This window comes from Salvelinus sp. IW2-2015, unplaced genomic scaffold (genome assembly GCF_002910315.2).
Source record: "Salvelinus sp. IW2-2015 unplaced genomic scaffold, ASM291031v2 Un_scaffold2584, whole genome shotgun sequence".
NCBI lineage: Eukaryota > Metazoa > Chordata > Actinopteri > Salmoniformes > Salmonidae > Salvelinus > Salvelinus sp. IW2-2015.
In genome coordinates, this window is record NW_019943893.1 from 81,617 (window position 1) to 90,103 (window position 8,487).

Below are 8,487 nucleotides of genomic sequence, written 5' to 3' on the forward strand. Positions count from 1 at the left end.
AAAATGAGGAAGCAGCAAAACAGAAAGAAATAGCATGAGATTCTAGTCAACTGTAAACCATACAGAATTAGTCATGAACAAAACTAGATAACAAAAGAGACGAAGAGAAGAGAGAGAGAGAGGGAGGAAGAGAAGAGAGAGAGAGAAGTAGTCGACCGGGAGAGAGAGACGAGCAACCGGTTCAAATGGTGTTTGTGTTTGATGGCGACACACAAGAGCCACAAACACTCACACAACCACACACACCACTGGTTGGCCCCCATCAAAGAGCACACACAATACAGCTGACACCACCACATGACCCGGGCTAATGCTGGCCTACAGGCCCCAACAACACAGCCACACACACACACAGAGGAGTCTCCTCTGTGGCCAACCTAATTTCCCACACAGCCTCTGTTCTGAGCGAGGTTCAGCATTCGCAGCTTCACTTCACAGAGGGAGGAACCACAGCCAAGAAACTATTGTCTGTCGTCTGTCTGTCTGTCTGTCTGTCTGTTGTCTGTCTGTCTGTCTGTCTGTCTGTTCTGTCTGTCTGTCTGTCTGTCTGTCTGGTGTCGTGTCTTCCTGTCTGTCTGTCTGTCTTCCTGTCTGGTCCTGTCTGTCTGCTTCTGTCTGTCTTCTGCGTCTGTCTGTCTGTCTGTCTGCTGACTGTCGTCTGTCTGTCTGTCTGCTCTGTCTGTCTTTCCCTGTATGTCTTTTCTGACTGTCTGTTCTTCCTGTATTGTCTTCCTGTTCTGTCTGTCGCTGTCTGTCTGGGGCCCTGAGGCCCCTAGAAGACAAGGCATCAATGAGGTGCATACATACAGAGGTGAGAGAGAGAGACGGTGATGTAGGATCTGACGAGAGAGAGATAGCTGAGAGACGTCTGATGACAGAGCGAAAGAGACGAGGATAACAGGAGATGAGAGAAAGAAGCAGGCTAAAATGAAAGACCACATCCCCCTTTGCCCCTCCATCTCTCTCTTCCTCTCTCCTCTCTCTCTCTCCCTCTCTCCTTCCTCTGCTCTTCTCTCCTCTCCTCTCTCTCTCTCTCCTCCTCTCTCCTCCTTCTCTTCTCTCTCTCTCTCTCTTCTCCCTCTCTCTCTCTCTCTCTCTCCTCTCTCTCTCTCTCTCCTCTCTCTCTTCTCTCTCTCTCTCTCTCTCTCTCTCTCATGCCTTTCCCACCTTCTCTCTCTTCCTGCTCTCTCTGCTCACGCCCCTTCTCTAGCTCTCTTCTCTCTCCTTCTGCCCTCCCCCTCTCTCTCTCTTCTCTCTGCCTTCCCGCCTGGCTCTCTCTGCTCTCTCTCTTCCCTCCCTCCTCCTCCCTTCTCTGCTTCCCCCTTCTCTCTCTCTCTCTCTCTTGCCCTCCCCCTTCTCCTCTCTCTCTTCTGCCTTCCCCTTCTCTCTCTCTCTCTCTCTCTGCCCTCCCTTCCTTTCCCCCTCCTCTCTCCGCTTATCCCTTCCCTCCCCCTTCTCTCTCTCTCTCTCTGCCCAGCCCTCACGTTGGGTTTTTGGCAGTTACAACTGACCATTCTATTTCCTCTGTGCCAATTTTTGTGAAACTGGCACATATGGCATCAGAAGTGCCATATGCCAAACAAAATATTTTTTGGCTCTTTACTCCGTTTGGATCACCGCTAGAAAAGTGCCTCATTATTAATTTAGTCCTCTTTTTTTGGTGTTTTTCTCTCCAGAGGTTTGATGCCTACCAGGAGTTAGCGCTGAGTTCATTTACACCGAGGCAATCAGAGCAACACGGGACAGAGCTTCAACATGTGAAGTTAAACTAACAAAGGAATGGGTCACAGCTAACACGATGTCTCTTTTATCTCTTTCTCCCCTCCTATCTCTCTCTCCCCCTCCTATCTCTCTCCCCTCCTATCTCATTCTCCCCTCCTATCTCTCTCCCATCTCACTCACCCTGCTATCGATCTCTCCCTCCTATCGATCTCTCCCTCCAATCCCTCTATCCCTCCTATCTCTCTCTCTCTCCATTCTCTCCCCTCTGATCTCTCTCCCATCTCTCTCCCTCCTATCTCTCTCTCTCCCTCCTATCTCTCTCTCCCCTCCTATCAATTCAATTCAATTCAATTTGCTTTATTGGCATGACGTAACAGTGTACATATTGCCAAAGCTTATTTACAATATAAAAATGAGAATCAAAATTGTCAACGGGACAACAGTAACAACAATAACCAAGTGTCAAAATAACCATACATTCAACAATAACAATAAACATACAGTAGAAGACATGTGCAGGTTGATTGGTCTGTCAGACACTGTCCCTCAACTTATGGCCTATCTCTCTCCCTCCCTCCTCTCACTCTCTCTCCCACCTATCTCTCACCCCCTCCTTTCTCTCTCTCCATTCTATCTCTCTCTCCCCCTCATATATTTCTCCCATCTCTCTCTCCCTCCTATCTCTCGCTCCCTCCTATCGCTCTCTCTGCCATCTCTTTCTCCCCCTCCTATCTCTCTCTCCCCTCCTATCTCTCCTAGCTCTCTCTCTCCCTCCTATCTATCTCCCCCTCCTATCTATCTCTCTCTCCCTCCTATCTATCTCCCCCTCCTACCCCCCGTGTTCTCCAGCTCCAGTCTCCTTCCCTTTGTTCCTTCTCTCTTCTGCCCTCCATTGGACAGAGGATAGAAGGTCTTCAGTCTTTTCCTCACATTGACAAGCAGCAACAGAACTCCATAGTGCCGGATGCTAAACTATAGCAGTCCACAGCATATCTTTACCTTGATTCATATGCTCCACAGCTCCTCCAGACCCTCCTCCACCGGCTCACAGCTCCTCCAGACCCCACGCCACCGGCTCACAGCTCCTCCAGACCCTCCTCCACCGGCTCACAGCTCCTCCAGACCCTCCGCCACCGGCTCACAGCTCCTCCAGACCCTCCCTCCCCCCCACCGCTCAAAGCATCCTCCAGCCCCCACGCATCACGCGCGTCCACAGCTCCTCCAGATGAGCCCTCCACCGACCGGCTCACAGCTCCTTCCAAGACCCTCCTCCACCGGCTGCACAGCTCCTCCAGCCCCCCACGCCCAACCGGCCTCACAGCTCCTCCAGACCCTCCAACCAGACCGGTCTCACAGCTCTCCAAGACCTGCCCAGCTCACGCTAATCTCCTCCAGGACCCTCACCGCACCGGCGTGCACGGCTCCTTCCAGACCCCTCGCACCGGCCTCACGCTCCCCAAGAGTTCGCCTCCACCAGCGGCTTCACAGCTCCTCCGATCCCTCCACGGCACCTCAGCCCCCGCCGGCTCAACTCCTCCAGACTCCCCCTCCACCCGGCTCAGCAGCTCCTGCCAGACCCTCCACCACCGGCCATTCCTTCGCTCCCACGCTCAATGCTCATCCAGACCCTCCTCCACCGGTCAGCAGCTCCTCCAGCCCTCCTTCCACCTGGTCCACAGCTCCTCCAGACCCTCCGCCACGGCTTCACAGCTCCTCCAGCCCCCACGGCCACCCGGCTCAACCAGCTCCTCTCAGACCCTCCTCCACGAGCTGCAACAGCTCCTCCAGAGCCCTCCGCCACCGCCTCACAGCTCCTCCAGACCCATCCTCCACCGGCTCACAGCTCCTCCCAGACCCTCCGCCACCGAGCTCACAGCTCCTCCAGACCTCCTTCCACCGGCTCACAGCTCCTCCAGACCCTCCGCACCGGCTCACAGCTTCCTCAGCCCTCCCACCACCGGCTCAACAGCTCCTCCAGACTGCCTCCGCCACGCAGGCTCACAGCTCCTCCAGAAACCTCGCACACCGGCTCACATAGCTCCTTCCAACTGCCACGCACCGGACCTACATGCTCCTCCAGAACCCCCGCCACCGGCTCACAGCTCCCTCCAGACCCTTCCGCTCAGCCTACAGCTCAGTGACTCGAACCTACGCTCCCTCCAGACGCCCCCGCCACCGGCTTTACAAGCTCCTCCAGACCCTCCACGACGCGGTCTCACAGCTTCCCCTCCCAAAGCCCTTCCGCCACCGGCCTCAAGCGGCTCCTCCAGCCCTCGCACCGGACTTCACGCTCCTCCAGCCCTCCGCCATTCCGGCTTCACAGCTGCCTCCAGGACCCCCCGCCACGGCTCGACAGCGTCCTCCTAGCCTCCACCACCGGCTCACAGCTCTCCAGACCCTCGCACCGGCTACAGGCTAGCCTCAAGCCCTCCCACCGGCTCACGCTCCTGCCAAGCCCTCCGCCACGGGCTCACAGCTCCGTCCGCGCCCCGCCCCACGCGCATACATTCCTCCAGACTCCCGCCACCGGCTACAGCAGCTGACACTTGCTTAAGGGCGTTTCCATTGGTTTCATTCTAGGATTCCCGCCCTTTCTCCCTCCCTGGAGCCATCTTAGTGACCTTATCAGCTCCTGATTAACGACATAATTAATATAGAAAATGAAAGTGGAGGAAATAATACATATTATTTATATTTTACTTACAATAGAACACAGAACACACACATTTGGAGAGATACACATAGTTATACAGATGTATTGTGGAGAACACAAGCTATGCAGTAGAACGGCCTTATGAAGAGCTCAGTAACTTTCAATGTGGCACCGTCATAGGATGCCACCTTTCCAACAAGTCAGTTCGTCAAATTTTCGCCCTGCTAGAGCTGCCCCCCGGTCAACTGCCCTGCCTAGAGCTGCCCCCGCGTCCAACTGCCTGTAAGCTGCCCCCGGCAACTGCCTGCTAGAGCTGCCCCCGGCCAACTCCTGCTAGAGCTTGCCCCCGGCCAACTGCCCTGCTAGAGCTGCCCCCGGCCAACTGCCCTGCTAGAGCTGCCCCCGGCCCAACTACCCTGCTAGAGCTGCCCCCGGCCAACTACCCTGCTAGAGCTGCCCCGGCCACTACCTGCTAGAGCTGCCCCCCCCGGCCAACTACCTCTGCTAGAGCTGCCCCCCGGCCAACTACCTGCTAGAGCTGCCCCCCGGTCAACTACCCTGTAGAGCTGCCCCCCCGGCCAACTACCCTGCTAGAGCTGCCCCGGCAACTACCCTGCTAGAGCTTGCGCCCCGGCCAACTACCCTGCTAGAGCTGCCCCCCGGCCAACTACCCTGCTAGAGCTGCCCCCGGCGGCCAACTACCCTGCTAGAGCTGCCCCCCCGGCCAATGTAAGTGCTGTTATTGTGAAGTGGAAACGTCTAGGAACACTAACGAGTTTCCCAAACTGCCTCCGGAAGCAACGTCAGCCAATAACTGTTTTGTCGGGAGCTTCATGAAATGGATTTCAATGGCCGAGGGTTTAATCCCACCAACCCGACTCTCATGAGTGAATATTGTCTTGACATGGGATTATATACCAGAACGGTGTTTCACAAGTTACCATTTTACATGAACACAAACCAGAATACAACACAAGTTACCATTTTACACGAACACAAACCAGAAAACAAAGCATTAAGGACAAACACATATTTTTAGTAATGTCACATTGCCCAAGTCATTGATGTTTATTTATTTACATTATTCAGATTAGTTGTCATTGTGTTGACAATTGTCACTGTGAATGGTTGAACTCACAACTATTTTACAATCAGCATTTAATGAATAATGTCCCGTTCTTCCTTGGCTGGACCACGCGCTGTATGTAATTGACACAGGAGTGTGTGTGTGTGTGTGTGTGTGTGTGTGTGTGTGTCAATGTCTGTGTGTGTGTGTGGTGTGTGTGTGTGTTGTGTGTGTGTGGTGTGTGTGTGTGTGTGTGTGTGTGTGTGTGTGTGTGTGTGTGTGTGTGTGTGTGGTGTGTGTGTGTTGTGGTGTGTGTTCAATGTCTGTGTTGATGTCTGTGTGAGTGAGTGTGTGTGTGTGTGTGTGTGTGTGTGGTGATGGACTGTGAAGAGAGCCTACTCCTAAACCACTGTATTAAACAGGGCCATTTGTGGTAAAACGATGTGTGTGTGTGTGTGTGTGAGGTGTGGGGGGGGTTTGGGAGAATTCTGCCAGGTTGGGGGCGGCCCCTTGCCTCACTAGCATCATGATATGGTGTCTGGTCCCAGCTAAGCAGATGGCTCCTGCATTGGGCAGCCTCTCTAATTCAGGAACAGGGACTGGTCATGCGGGGCTAGGTAGGACTGCACAGAGAAGCAGGTTGGCATTTATTGCCATGAATGTTGTTCTGGAGGCAAATTGGCATTTATTGCCATTAACGTTGTTCTGGAGGCAGCTCTGCAGTGTGGTCGCTGCTGGCACTGCCACAAAAGGTCATACAATCTGATGTATTTTAATATAATATACTACTGTAATTCTACTGTATTGTAATATAATATACTACTGTAATTCTACTGTATTGTAATATAATATTACTACCTTAATTCTACTGTATTGTAATATAATATACTACTGTAATTCTACTGTATTGTAATAATAATATACTACTGTAATTCTACTGTATTGTAATATAATATACTACTGTAATACTACTGTATTGTAATAATAATACTACTGTAATTCTACTGTATTGTAATAGAATATACTACTGTAATTCTACTGTAAGGCCCAGCGAACACTTTAACCTTTTTATGTTACAATTCTCCAGCCAGGTTCAACAAAATCGTAAAACAATCACGATAATTGTCAAAATGAATACAAGTTATGAGAAATATTAATAAACATATATTTCGTTCATCCTTTGATTTTATCTCCATTGTAGTAAGGAGAGACAGAGGGAGAAGTTCATTTAACTGAATTTATACAGATTAGTGTTGTAGTAGAGGAGAGACAGAGGGAGAAGTTCATTTAACTGTAATTTTATACAGGTTAGTGGTTGTAGTAAGGAGAGACAGAGGGAGAAGTTCATTTAACGCGTAATTTATACAGGTTAGTGTTGTAGTAAGGAGAGACAGAGGGAGAAGTTCATTTAACCGTAATTTATACAGGTTAGTGTTGTAGTAAGGAGAGACAGAGGGAGAAGTTCATTTAACTGTAATTTATACAGATTAGTGGTATTGAGATAAAACCTACAGAGAAATAATATAATCTGAGACTGAATTGAATAATCTGTAATGAGAATATTGTATAGAGTACCTGACTCAGACAATACAGTACTTTACATCAAACACTTGCTGTGGACATTAGGTTAATAAGGGGTAATTATGACAAATCAGATTAGTAGCTACAATCTAAATCTGCGTCTTCATAAAGCAGGTTAAAAGATATACTGTTTTATAATTTATTTAGTTTGCTTTTATCCCAGAGCCTGGATTGCACTGCTTTCAGGATGTGAGGAAAAGTAAATGAATAATATTTCCACTTGGATCCGTTTGTCCCGTTATTATTGCAAAACATCTATTTAGTCACGTGATCAGGCCCTGAGGTCACCTGAGGTCAGCAGCCAGCAGAGCTCGTATGGTGACCCGTTCTGATAGAGATTACATCGCAGTATGTTTCATGCATTATGCAGTAGAACGCTTTTAGTTTGCATTTAGCCGTTTGTTTGTCAGCTGGATAGTGTTCTGTCATGTTAACAAGGCTAACGTAAAGGCTAACGTAAAGGCTAAAGTGCGGCGACTGCAGTAGCACCCATTTCTTCACACTGATGCTTCAGCTATACCCAGACTGCTTTCCATACTAGACTAATGTTTTATTTCAGCCTTATTTTACAAGGATTTGTTTATTTAACATATTACAATTGTACGGGTGTATTTATGGATTTGAGCATTGGTGTAGCTATAGCCTTTTGATGGCAGAGAGAGGAACATTTTAGGGGCCTTCCTCTTGATGGCAGAGAGAGGAACATTTTAGGGGCCTCCCTCTTGATGGCAGAGAGAGGAACATTTTAGGGCCTCCCTCTTGATGGCAGAGAGAGGAACATTTTAGGGGCCTCCCTCTTGATGGCAGAGAGAGGAACATTTTAGGGGCCTGCCTCTTGATGGCAGAGAGAGGCACATTTTAGGGGCCTGCCTCTTGATGGCAGAGAGAGGAAATTTTAGGGGCCTCCCTCTTGATGGCAGGGAGAGGAACATTTTAGGGGCCTCACTCTTGATGGCAGAGAAGAGTACATTTTAGGGCCTCCCTCTCGATGGCAGGGAGAGGAACATTTTATGGGCCTCCCTCTTGATGGCAGAGAGAGGAATTTTAGGGGCCTGCCTCTTGATGGCAGAGAGAGGGAACATTTTAGGGGCCTCCCTCTTGATGGCAGAGAGAGGAACATTTTAGGGGCCTCCTCTTTGATGACAGAGAGAGGAACATTTTAGGGCCTCCCTCTTGATGGCAGAGAGAGGAACATTTTAGGGGCTCCTCTTGATGGCAGAGAGAGAGAAAATAATTTAAAAGTGCAATTCTACTATTTGCCATGAGGCAGAGAGAAAATAATTTCCTACAATTTTGCATGATTTATGCTATGTTAGTATGACATCTGAGTAGTGCTGAGCGACTAATTGAAATGTCTGTTACTTTTCATTTTATAAACACTAATTGACCGAAGTTCATTTTGTTGGTGTTTTTACGATGAGATCAACGCGCATTTTCTCTAGATATAAGTCCAGATCAAGCCGCG